Genomic DNA, 14276 nt, shown 5'->3' with positions numbered 1-14276 from the left:
AACTTCTTAGAAATGTTAAATATGGCTTTTGGTGACTCTACTATGAGCACACTAAGTGTTTACCAGTGGTATAAGCATTTTGAAGAAGGCCGTGTAGATGTTGAAAATGACGAGCGCCCAGGAATCCCCAGAACATCAACGGATGAAAAACTGAAAAGAGGGTAGAAATAATTTTGCAGGATCGCCGAATCAGAAAAGTCACTAGTGATGTTGGCATATCAACAGGCCCAGCCACGACATTTTTTCAGATGGTTTTGACCGCAAAATTTATTCCAAAATTTTCCAGATTTCAGGAAGAAGCTGCCAATGCAGGTTTGCTCAGGAGTCGCTAGATGGAGTCGTCAACAGTGCAGAATTACCGAACGTGTCATAACAGATGATCAAACTTGTGTTTATGGATGCGACGTCGAAATGAAGGCTCAGTTGGCCCACTGGAAGCTTTCTGGATCGCCAAAATCGAATAAAAATCTTGACATGAACAAACAGACATGAAGGGTTTTCTCACCTGTACCCTTTGATTTTTACGGAATAGTGCACCATGATTTCTTGCCACACGATCGAACGATCAATAACGCGTGCTATTTACAAGTTCAACGCCATCTGCGTGGAGCAGTCCGATAAAAACGCCCGGACTTCTGGCGAAACAGCTCATGACTTTAGCATCCCGATAATGCACCTTCCCGAACTTAGTTCCTTGTTCGTGAATGTTTGACCAAAAACCAAACTGTGTTGATTCCCCAGCCTCCATATTCGCCAGACATGTGACTTTTTTCTGTTCTCAAAACCACAGAAAACCGTAAAGGGGCGTCGCTTTGCGATTGGAAAAAGTTGGCGTAAATGTATAATAAGTAGCGGGGATTATTTTCCTGGGTATAACTATGGTCTAACACAGTCACGACACTCTGCTCATTCTTTTATACACTGCGATAGCAGCGTCCAAGTGGACAGTAAGCCATACTTTTGATTACGATATCGGATTAGTGAGAATATTACGGTTTATATTGATTTGTAACATGGTTTTTTTTACAAAAGAGAGCGTTTGTAGTGCAATAGAAATAGGCATTTACTAAAGAATTACACCACACTTGTCTTTCTGTGGTTTCCTCCGAACCCTGTGGAAACGGCATATACTCGCCAGTTTTGCTGTGATTCTCTTGTACAGATATTTACAGCAGAACGTCGTTTTTCTTTAAGAACGAAAAGTAGCTAGTAAACATCAGAAGACCAGACCTTTTTCAGAAAGGCGTCCTATACCTGCCCAACACCGTGAAGTTTTTTCGCTACTCATCCAGCCAAATAACTCAATGTGGAATGTAGAAATCTTGTAATGTAATAACTACAATGTTTAACGTACCAAAAAAGCCACCTCAGCGGATAGCTGAAGAGAGCACAAAGGCATGATAAAGAAACGTCAAAGTAATAAAACTGTTTCCGAAAGCGCAAGAATCCAATTCTACAATTCTTGCTACTTAGAGCCACAAGCGGCAAGAATTTTCAACTCATTCGCCTTCTGAAAAAAGTAATCATATTAATACAAAAATAAAAATTGTTTATTATTAAGTCGAGTGAAGTGTAAGAAAATGCGAATCATTTGACTTCATAAAAGATTCTTACGTTTCAAGAAAAGTGGCTACCATACTAAAAAAAAGACAATCGCAAAAATAAATGCTTCTGATGCAGGGAACAAATACTGAGTTCATATTGTGCTGCTTTCAGTTGACTAGGGGCAATTCGAAAGTATTTCTTCGTGAGTAGTTTGTAGCTTTATGTAACTGAAACAGTGAGTTACGGATTTTTTTAATATTTATTTTACGATATTTCATGTCTCTTGATAATTTACTCATGCTTGAAACGTACAAATATAATAACGGTTTATTTTATTAAGTATAAATATAATTACCTCGGCTGGGGGCGCTGGTGTTCTAATTCTCCGACGATAAGAATTTTCACTGTAATGAGAGCCACGACTGTCCAGTGTTAGACTCTGGTGCAACACTGCTAAAGACGAGATTGTTTAATGTTAGACCGCCGTATAACATTGATAAAGATGAATAAATAAAGTTCGTTCCAAAAAACAAATATGCCCACTATTTTTAACGCATGTAGTACATTTGTACATGATGTGAAGTATAAAATCGTCTGAAGCGGGGTAAAATATTACATCTGATTACAAAATGTTTAATAGTAACTTCATGTATGGCATAGCTGCAGTATGATATAAAAACCCGTGTAGGTACTTTCTCGTTAATTGTGAACTGTAATTCACACTCTATGAAGATTCATGATGACTGATGTCCTTTATGTAACTTTCGGCCACACCACTTGTAGCCTTTGGTAAATCGCTATGCGGACCGATAACAAATAAAACCCGCAGAGTGAATTCTATTGTTGACAGGGGAGCACTTAAAAATCGAAAAGGAAGACTGAAGTAAGTTCGCAATCCTTCAGGACTAAAAATAGTGACAAATAAAGCATGAAAACGTGGACTCTATCCCAAGTCACTTCGCGATTTTCATGTTGGGGAAAAAGAACATGTTAGCTGAAGCTCCACAAAAGACCTCACAGGGAATCTAAAACGAGAAATTTATCGGCACAAATAGAGTTTCATTAAAAAATGGACAGTTAATATGAAGGTCAGGGATAATGCTTTCCCAGGCATTTATGCCTTTTATCTCTGTTCCCACCTGCACAGTATGCGTCTGCAGCAGCACACACAGCTGTCGTATGGCTGCAAAAGAACCCGGCGTCGCGAATTCGTAACCAACTGCGTTCTCTGTACGGGGAATCAAAATTCAGTGAAATAAGACACCAGGCAAGCTGCTCACATGAGCGCGTAGATCAAGATAGCATTCAAGTGAATCGACAATTGACGATCGTTACAGCCTTCTCAATGAAGGGTCGGTGCGTCGAACTCTGTGTGTGACGGCGTTAGATGGGCGGTATCCGCTGAAAATTCATTGCCGCACATGAGACGCTGGTGACGCAACGGCCGAGGATACGAGGGTGTGGCGAACGGAGCGCGTGACACGACCGGGGATCTCCGACGGCTTTCAGCTATGACGTCACAAGCGAAAAGTGTAAGAAAGTGAAGTAAACAGATTGTGTGACAATACTGAAGTGGCTACTGTTATTAATCTGGTATTCATAATTGCGCATTGACAAAAAGGAACGTATACTACCGGCCATTAAAATTGCTACACCACGAAGATGACTTGCTACAGACGCGAAATTTTAGCGACAGGAAGAAGATGCTGTGATATGCAAATGATTAGCTTTTCAGAGCATTCACACAAGGTTGGCGCCGGTGGCGACACCTACAACGTGCTGACATGAGGAAAGTTTCCAACAGATTTCTCACAAACAGCAGTTGACCGGCGTTGCCTGGTGAAACGTTGTGATGCCTCGCGTAAGGAGGAGAAATGCGTACCATCAGGTTTCCGACTTTGATAAAGTTCGGATTGTAGCCTATCGCTACATTGCTGCTCGCGTTGGTCGAGATCCAATGACTTTTAGCAGAATGTGGAATCTGTGTGTTCAGGAGGGTAATACGGAATGCCGTGCTGGATCCCAACGGCCTCGTATCACTAGCAGTCGAGATGACAGGCATCTTATCCTCATGGCTGTAACGGATCGTGCAGCCACGTCTCGATCCCTTAGTCAACAGATGGGGACGTTTGCAAGACAACAAACATCTGCACGAATAGTTCGACGACGTTTGCAGTAGCATGGACTATCAGCAGACCATTGCTGCGGTTACCCTTGACGCTGCATCACAGACAGGAGCGCCTGCGATGGTGTACTCAACGACGAACCTGGGTGCACGAATGGCAAAACGTCATTTTTTTCGGATGAATCCAAGTTCTGTTTACAGCATCATGATGGTCGCATCCATGTTTGGCGACATCGCAGTGAACGCACATTGGAAGCGTGTATTCGTCATCGCCATATTCTCGTATCACCCGGCGTGATGGTATGGGGTGCATTGGTTACACGTCTCTGTCACCACTTGTTCGCACTGACGGCACTTTGAACAGTGGACGTTACATTTCAGATGTGTTACGGCCCGTGGCTCTACCTTTCATTCGATCCCTGCGAAAACCTACATATCGGCAGGACAATGCACAACGGTATGTTGCAGGTCCTGTACGGGCCTTTCTGGATACAGAAAATGTCCGACTGCTGTCCTGGCCAGCACATTATCCAGATCTCTCAGCAATTGAAAACGTCTGGTCAATGGTGGCCGAGCAACTGGCTCGTCACAGTACGCCAGTCACTACGCTTGATGAACTGTGGTATCGTGTTGAAGCTGCATGGGCAGCTGTACCTGTACAAGCCATCCAAGCTCTGTTTGACTCAATGCCCAGGCGTATCAAGGCCGTTATTAGGGCGAGAGGTTGTTGTTCTGGGTACTGATTTCTCAGCATCTATGCATCCAAACTGCGTGAAAATGTAATCACATGTGAGTTCTAGTATAATAAATTTGTCCATTGAATACCCGTTTATCATCTGCATTTCTTCTTGGTGTAGCAATTTTAATGGTCAGTACTGTATAACAGGTTGCCGGGTTCGAAGGGTAAATTTTGAGCTTAACATAAGACTTTTAGTGGCAAAGCTCTAGCTCTAAAACAGAAAGAAAAGTAGTCGTTTCCGTTTCAAACAATTCAACCCGAAACCTCGTCTTGTGATTTAGGGAAACCATAAATAACGATGGTGTCCATAGGTCGACGAGGATTTTAACGGCCGTCCTCACGAACGTGAATTCAGTGTCCTAACCACTCCGCCACTTCTCTCGGTACCGGCGTCTACATCTACATCTACATCTACATCTATACTCCGCAAGCCACCTGACGGTGTGTGGCGGGGGGACCTTGAGTACCTCCATCAGTTGTCCCTCGCTCGGTCGCTATAGTGCGTTCCAGAACTACATCCAAATTAATGTTTTTGGAAATCAGTGTGGAATGAGTGGTGGCGGATACTTTTTAGAGTTTTGTATCTCAATCGGTAGAAAAGGATTCCTTACAGAATCACTCTATTGTCCATCTGTTAAGACCCCTTCTTCTCAGGAACGGATATAAGTATCAAGTTAAAATTTATGTTACGTACTGAGATCTATGGTCCCGTGACGTCGTGAATAATTTAAGCTTCTATGTCAATGCAGTCAAAAGATAAGGCCATTTATGTCACATATTCCGACACTCGCAGACACACTCATCAGAACCTATAGGGTACAGCCCTTTGACCTAGAGTCGTGAAATTTGGAAAGAAGCAAAGTTTCACAGTATAAACAAGGAAAAAAATCGGAATATTGATATTTGTAATTCCACCACATAAAACATATTTGTTTGTCATTTGTTCTGTGTCTGACTCTCTGTTCATCTGTTAAAACTATTGTTTCTCAGGATCAAGTAGATGTACCAAATTGTAATTTATGTCAGGTACTGAGCCCTATGGCCGTTGGCGCTGTAAAGAATTCAACATCTGCATGTACATCATACTCTCAAAAAAATGTTCAAATGTGTGTGAAATCTTATGGGACTTAACTGCTAAGGTCATCAGTCTCTAAGCTTACACACTACTTAACCTAAATTATCCTAAGGACAAACACACAGACCCTTGCTCGAGGAAGGACTCGATCTTCCGCCGCATCATACTCTGCAAGCCACCTAGAGGTGTATGGTGGACTCTACTTCTGGTACCACTGATCCCCACTTCACTGTTGCATTGGGAAGAAAGACTGTATATAAGCTATTGTATTAGCTCTAATTCCTCGAAATTCGTCGTGGTCTTTTTGCGAGATGAAAGTGGGAGGCGGTAGTATATTATCCGACTTCTCCTGGAAAGAGCTCTCGAAATTTCAATAGTAAACATCTTCGTGATCCACAATGCCTCTCCAGTAACGTCTGCCACTGGAGTTTGTTGAGCGCCTCTGTAACGCTCTCTCGTGGACGAAACGATTCCGTGACGTTGTGTCCTCTCTCTCTCTCGACTGTCATTCCTACCTGGTAAGAATCCCAGATTTTTGAGCAACACTCAAGAATCTGTCGAACAAGCGCCTTGTAAGCGGTGGACGAGGTAAGGCGATGTGTGTACGGTATGCCTGGGCTTAAGAAAGGTTTCATTGAGGAGGAAGGCATTCACACAGTGGCTTGTGAGGGTGTGCAGGAGGTTCTTATTGGCGGGAAGGGAACGGATGTTATTAAACAAGATACGGTGCTGTCGCGCCATGACAGGCATTTAGACAAAGGTGTCGAGACGGGAGAAGGTGATGTGGGCTTGGTTATGGGAATAGGTGGCATAGGACTTGAGTTGGAAGACGAATCGGGTGGTGACGGATATGTACCGGAGGGTGTGGAACAGGTGGACGTTCTGGAGGACGATGGTGACAATCCTGATGATGTCCTCAACAGCGGGGGGGGGGGGGGGGGGGGAGACGAAGGGAATTGCCAGGAGGAGTGGGGGCGTCCAGAGGGCAGACAAGGACAGTGAGTTCAGGAGTCGTAGGGGGTTGGGCCTTGCACTTCTATGAGTAGGTAAGGTGTGGGGGTTGCAGGAAAGAACGCAGGCACCCCTGGCAGCGGAGGGGTAAAGGAGGGGAAATGTCGGTGGCGGGTAAGTGTATCCCGGTCACGAGTGCACAGAAAAGAGCGGTAGAGGCGGCGGGACTCTCGAAGGAGAAGGACGGCCTGTGGCGGCAGGGTGGGGCGGTGAGGGTGGATGGCTTTGGTGGGGATATGGGTGGTGACAGTGTCAGACAAGGCCTGCTGCAGGAAGGCAGTAGTACGAAAGATGTCACCAGGAGATTGGAGGGTAAGGTCGTGGCCGTCAACCTGGGTGTGAATGGAGTCCTGGTAGACATCCCTTTTGGCACGGGAGTAATCATGGACAAGTTTAGGAGGGATGTCGATGCGAGGGATGGCGACCACTAGAGATAGTGAGGAGAACAAGAGCATGGTCACATCTGCGGTGAGATGCTCGGCAGTATTGTTAAGCAGAGGTTGGGGCCGGACAGGGAGCTGCTTGAGGTAGCCAATAGCACCTCTGTCACACTTCAGAGGGTACGGGTTATTGGTGCGGTGAAGGGTGTAAGGAGCTGTGGAGATGGAGATATGGGGTTGAAGGAAGGTTTCAGTTAGGACGAAGGCATCCACGTGGTGCTGACGGAGGGTGTGGAGGAAGAGGAGTTTGTGGGTGGGCAGGGAGCGAATATTGTGGTACAGGATACTGTAGGGTTGTTGTACCATGGGAGGGAAGAGTTAGACGAGGGTGGTGGTGGGGGTGAAGGTGAAGTGGGCCTGGTTGTGGGAGTAAGTGGCATAAGTGGTAAGATGGAAGATGGAACAGGCAGCGAGGGCGATTTGCGGAAGGGTATGGGACCGCTGGAAGGGTTGGATCTATTGGAGCACAATGGTGATGAAACGGATGATGTCCTCTGCAGTAGATGGAGGGCGGAGAGAGTTGTTGGGGTGGATGGGGTCATCAACAGGATGGACAGGGATGGTGAGCCCAGGGGTGACTGGAGGTGGTTTCACTTTACACTTCAAGGAGTAGGTGCTGCAGGAGGGGACAAGGTGAGGTTGGGGCAGTTCTTGAGGAAGTGGGAAGCTTTTCAGTGGGGACAAGTAGGGGGGGTTCTTGCAGGCAGAGGTAACATGGTCGTTGTATGTGAGGCAGTGTTGGCAGTGGTAGGATTGGACTGGGGAACGGAAGGGGTCCTACTTATGACGGCGATTGTAATGAGGGCTCCCTCGGTGAGGAGGCGGTCAATGTAGGAGGAGGATACGATGAATATCCGCATGAGATAACTCAGCCCGGCATCACTGAAGATGCGACAGGCTGAGCGGATTTCGATGTTGGGCCAGGAGTTAAGTTCCGCCAACACTTCAGCCTCTGTGACCACGGGGCTAAGCTTCGTGATCACAGTGGTGAAGGTTGGCAGATGTCGGGGAGGATGAGGCTGATGGGGAGAGGACGAGGTGTGGTAGGGGGTGAGGGTTGCACATTGGCCAAATTGGATACTGGGATGGGGGAGAGGAAATCAGTGTGGAAGGAAGCATTGGGAGATTTAATGAGGATTGAGTCCTTGCGAGGAATCAGAAAGGAGATGGGGGCCTTTGGGTAGTATTTCCGGATGGCTAGGGTGAGGGAGCAGGCATCAAGGAATTGAGGGTTAAAATTGGAGAGGACAAAGATGTGGGTGGCAGGCATTGCAGGGGTGGGTATTCGAGATCGTGTCCATGTGGGAGGGTGGGCCATAGGGATTGGGGGTTTTTTGTGAGGAGATTTTGGGGGTAGGGTCAACATTTGGGTGCTTGGAAGGTTTCGTGGTCACGACAGGGTAGAGAGGGGGCTGGGGGATGGGTTGCAGGGGGAGATGGCGGGGGGCAGTACCACACTGAGCAGCGGATGATGCAGAGGGAGGGGGTGTGGGTGTCGCAGAGACTGTGGTATGTCTACCCGAAATCCGTGCTGGCTTGGAGCCTGTCGGAGGTGGTGCAGGGAGCGATGTCGATGGGGCGACATTGATAGGGGAGGGCGAGTTGGGGGTAGTTACAGCCGAAAATGGCGCAGGACTCGGGTGGAAAGGGAGAGAAGGAAGGACGGAAAGAGGGGTGAAGGATGAGCTCCACGTGATGGTGGTTGGAGCAGCGGAGGGAGAGGTGAAAATGATAGTAGTGGTGGGTTGGGACATGGTGGCGGCGCGCTAGAGGGGGGTGAAGATGGCGGCGAGCAGGCGGCGGCGGCGGCGGCAGCGGCGGCCCGGCGGCGAGGAGGACCGGACGGCGTGCAAGGTGACGACGTGCAGACAACACGGCAGGAAAGGGTGGGACTCTTCCACCTTGAAGATACACCCTGAGAGTAGCCCAGGCAGTGCGAGTGAGGGAATCCAACCCTCGAATGCTCGCTAAGGCAAATTCTTTTTTCATTATTGGTTTTCAATTTCAGGCTGGCAGCAGCTTAGTACGCTGCTCTACAGCCTACAGACTTTTTGGTAAGAAAAGGAAGAAGAAAGAAACAAGGAAAAACAGGCGATAAAATGATGACTTAAAGTGTAAAACGGCGTAAAAATGCGGAAAATTAAAACAGAAAGCAAAAGGGGTTGGCAATGTCGATAAAATACACTGGAATCGGACAAGTAACATAGTAGACACACAATTAAAAAGAAAAACATGGCAATAGTCAGGTTTCTGTTCGCAAGAGTAAAAAAATCACACCCAGTGACAGTATGATGGCTGTTCGCTACACTTCCCTAAAGACACACCACGGAACACTCACGGGAAAACACACTGTAAAACACTGCACGAAAATGGAGGCACAAATATGACACTTCCGAGCCAAAGGCAGATGGGGGGCGGGACCTGGAGGAGGGAAGGAGGGAGGATAGGAGAGGAGAAAACGAAAGGGGAGGAACCAAGGAGGGAGAGGACTCATAAGGGCGGAGAGGGGCAGGGCAGATGCGAGAGGGAATAAGAAGAGGCAGTGGGAAATGTAAAAGGACTCGGGGGAGAGAAGGGGACAGTGAGAGGGGAGGCGGGGGAAAAAGAGGAAGGAAGAGGGGGAGGGGGAGCCCAGGAAAAGGAGAGAGGAAAGGAGGGGGAGTGAGGATCAAAGTTGATAGGAGGGACAAATGCAGGAAGAGAGGGCATCATCTGGGAGGGGGAGTTGATGGAAGCCACCTTGGGATAGGAGATGTAGGGTGTAGAGATGGAGGGTAGGGGGGATACATCAGTGAAGACGTGGTAGGAGGCGGCGTTGGGAGGAGCAACCAGGGGGTGAGGGGGCTAAGGTAGGACTAGAGCCCCCTATTTATGCCAGTCTTAGGCAGGAAGTGCGCATGCGTGGAGGCGTCAATGGCCAATAGCGACGATATCCACCGATAGCTGGGAGGCCAGCAACGCCATCTGCAAGATGAAGAATCAAAGACTTCGGCGCACGCGCTGACGCTGCCGCTGCTGCTCTGCGCTGCCATTGGCCGCCCCAGCGACCCCTGTCGGGAGCCGCAAAAACCATGCGCCTCTGCGCAGGCGCGTGACTGTCCTCCCGTTGTTAGCAGAATTTTTATGTTGCTGGCGAATCGTCATCCGTCGTATGACCAATAGCACTCCTCTCTGCTCGATGCGGCTTCTATATGGCCATCGCTGGATCCCAAGCGTACTGAGCTGAAAACCCATGTCTCTGTTCACAAGATTCGTCGAGCTACGTATTTCCAATGCTTCCTTAATGACACTGTCCCAGTACGAACCCGTCGACGGGAGAATTTTGGTGTGTTTATAATTCATAGATGGCCTGTACTTAGACAATGCGCGGCCACTGCAGACTTCTCTGGTTCCTACAGACGATTTTAGCGTCGGTGTTCAGTACATCACTCTTCGACAGTGCGACAAGTTTGTCCGATGAACGACATGCCGCAGCGACAAGGAATCTCGTAAACACCGGGTCTTCTTAGGCCAAGGCTGTCCTTAGATGAGCCCAAGAGAGCTCTAAGTTTTGCCGGTGGACGAAAAACACATTTAACTTTATGCCTCTTCAGTAATCTTCCTATTTTTGAAGAGACACCGCCGATGTATGGCATACCCTTTGTTCTTCGCCTTCTTCCAGTTCCTCATGTTGGGTTACCCGCTTCGGGTGTAAGGCACGGCGAATCTCCCGTTCAGAAAATCCATTTTGTTGGAAAGTGGTACGCAGATGGAGTAGCTCATTGGATAAGTTGTCTGAGTCTGATGTGGCTCGAGCTCTGTGAACCAAGGTCCTAAGTACGCCACTTCGTTGCGAGGTGGCCTGTAATTATAATTCCATGTGTGTTGGTTTACGGTACACTGCGTGACCTCATGTGCCATCTTCTTTTCTCCGTACCAACACGTCCAAGAATGGAAGTTGCGCTGATGAAATATTGTGGAGTTTTCACTATGATATGACGTCTCACCCGAGAACCATATATACAACATGTCCGTCGGGAAAGCCTCAAGCAACACTTCTCTACGTTATTCTTGTCAGAAACTTGAATGCGTGAGCTCTTAAGCTAACTGCGCGATAATTCTTGCACTTGTTAGCTCTTGCAGTCTTCGATGTTATGTGGATGATGTTTCTCCTAAAATCTGATGGTACATTACGTTTCATATATTCTACACACCAACGTGAATAGTCGTTTTCTTGACATTTTCCCCAATGACTTTAGAAATTCCGATGGAACGTTATCCATCTCTTCCGCCTTATTTAACCTTACAGCTTCCAAAGCTCTTTCAATTTCTGATTCTGACACTCGATCCCCTATCCCTTCTCTGTCGACTCCAGTTTCATCTTCTCCATCAAGTACCAGACAACTCCTCCCAGCTCTGTCTCCGCTCTGCTATAGCATTAGCTGATGCATACGATAAATATACAGGGTGTTACAAAAAGGTAAGGCCACACTTTCAGGAAACATTCCTCACACACAAATAAAGAAAAGATGTTATGTGGACATGTGTCCGGAAACGCTTATTTTCCATGTTAGTGCTCATTTTAGTTTCGTCAGTATGTACTGTACTTCCTCGATTCACCGCCATGATTTCATACGGGATACTCTACCTGTGCTGCTGAAACATGTGCCTTTTCAAGTACGACACAACATGTGGTTCATGCACGGTGGAGCTCCGGCACATTTCAGTCGAAGTGTTCGTACGCTTCTCAACAACAGATTCGGTGACCGATGGATTGGTAGAGGCGGACCAATTCCGTGGCCTCCTCGCTCTCCTGACCTCAACCCTCTTGACTTTCATTTATGGGGGCATTTGAAAGCTCTTGTCTACACAACTCCGGTACCAAATGTAGAGACTCTTCGTGCTCTTATTGTGGACGGCTGTGATTCAATACGCCATTCTCCAGGGCTGCATCAGCGCATCAGAGATTCCATGCGACGGAGGGTGGATGCATGTATCCTCGCTAACGGAGGACATTTTGAACATTTCCTGTAACAAAGTGTTTGAAGGCGTTGGTACGTTCTGTTGCTGTGTGTTTTCATTCCATGATTAATATGGTTTGAAGAGAAGTAATACAATGAGCTCTAACATGGAAAGTAAGCGTTTCCAGACACATGTGCACATAACATATTTTCTTTCTTTTTGTGTGAGGAATGTTTCCTGATAATTTGGGCTTACCTTTTTGTAACACCCTGTATTTAAAGACACTTTTTGTACAGGAATTCTGTAGTATACGTTAAAAGATAGGTTACCTCTTTTGGGACAGAAAAGGTGTGATTTTTGTGGATTTCCTGGAAAGAGGCACTACAATAAACTCTCAAAGGTATTGCCAGACTCTGCACAACCTCAGAAGAGCAATACAAAACAAGCACAGGGGAAAGTTGGGCTCAAAGATCTTGCTGATTCACGACAACGCCCGGGCCCACACGGCAAATGCCACTCGTGACGTTCTCGAATCCTTCAAGTGGGAGTTGTTTCCTCATCTGCCGTCCAGTCCCGACCTGGCACCGAGCGACTTCCACTTATTCCCAGCAATGAAGAAGTGTTTGGCTATGCAGCGTTTTGATGACGACGCACAGCTTCAAGAAGAGGTAACCACGTGGTTGAAGGCGCAGGCGGCCGAATTTTACGACGAAAGAATTTCCAAGCTCGTCCATCGCTACGATAAGTGCCTTAATTTAAATGGCAACTATGTAGAAAAGTAGTATTTAAGTGTGGCTTTCATCTGTATATAATAAAAAAATTTCAATACTTTATTTATTTTTAATTCCAAAACGGAATATACTTTGTGGATAGCCCTCGTATTAACCGTCAACAGAAGAGATACGTCAACGAATTATATAGATACATTTCTCTCTCTGAGAATAAATTAGAACAAAGAGACAATGCTAGCGAACTTTGTAATGCTGCACTTAGGGATCATGACGCACAGGTGTACTCTAGGCATGTAAGCGAGCCTGCTCATGATCATGATTGGTTTCGGTGACAAGATAGTCATCATTCAAACATTCGTGTGAGAAAGAATTCGTTTAGACAAAAGAATGATAGTTTCAATTTCAAGCATACTCGTATTCTTACAGTTTTTCGAAATGTTGGGAAGGAAATACAGTCTTGACTTGAAGAATCTGATTTTTCCCTACCACCAAAACCGCTAACCGGTTACAAATTAGAATTTATATGCGGTTACTTCGAAAGCAAACGAGCCACAGTAATGTGTCCACTAGCTCTTGAGTCCAAAACGTATGGAGATTATCACGTCTTCCTGTCAACATACTGTTATCTACCGATGCAAGATTACGTCAGCTTACCCTTACTCTCCTGGCACCACAAACCACAGTCGGTTTTTGGCCTCGTCAAGTAGCCTCTTCCACGGTATTCTGTCTTCGGTATCTTCTTTCTTTGCTCTCAGTACCTGGAGATCCTTGGAACCCTGGCCTCTCCATCTCATTTTCGGCCTGTCTAGAGGTCTTCGTCCTTCCGGTTTATTCTCTAAGGCGCTTCCTGTATTACACGATGAACAAGTGTCCATGATGCGACTCCAGGCGGGTGTAAAATAAATATGCGCAACGGTAAATAATAAACGCTAAAATGAAGATTTGGCCCTGTCTAACCCCCCTGAAGCAGATCTTAGGATCTGTTAATGGACTTTAACATATAAATTACAACCTAAACATAAATGAATGATTAAGGCAACTAATACTACTAAATGATAAACGTTGTTCCTGCTTTTATATTTATTGTAGTTTAAAAAAAAAACAACTTTATATTATAAAATTTACATTTTCTAAGTGCAATTACTAATCAATTGCCTAACTCTACCCCTTATCATGACTGCGCGATGTAACTTCAATAACACGAAATGACTGACATCATCTACGTACCAAACACTAGAAGACACTACTTTCAAATATGATTTATAGTGGTGTGGAACCTCAGTAGAAATAAACTAACGTGATAATAGCTGTTTAGCTTTTATAGCCCTAATAATCCGAAGCAATTTGCGATATCGCCGTATGTACTGCGTCCGGTGCGTCTAAGTGATGGTTCTCGTACTCGTCTGCAACGATGGAAGAACTCCAGCCTCAAATAAACTCGTTCAAACACTAGGACGGTAGAAGGATGTCCTCCGACTAATATACTCTAATACTGTCTTCTCCTCTCTGTGTTCTACAGACGAGAAACGCGAACTCCCAGCCACAAGGACGGAGTTCAAATAACGTCTCAATGTAAGTATAGGCAGAGGAAGTGCTCTCAATTACTGAACGCTGCGTACTCAACGACGACTTCCGACCCGGAGGTGAAGTCCACAATCGTACAGGTTCG

This window comes from Schistocerca gregaria, chromosome 3 (genome assembly GCF_023897955.1).
Source record: "Schistocerca gregaria isolate iqSchGreg1 chromosome 3, iqSchGreg1.2, whole genome shotgun sequence".
Classification (NCBI taxonomy): Eukaryota; Metazoa; Arthropoda; class Insecta; order Orthoptera; family Acrididae; genus Schistocerca; species Schistocerca gregaria.
This window is presented reverse-complemented; position numbering follows the sequence as displayed.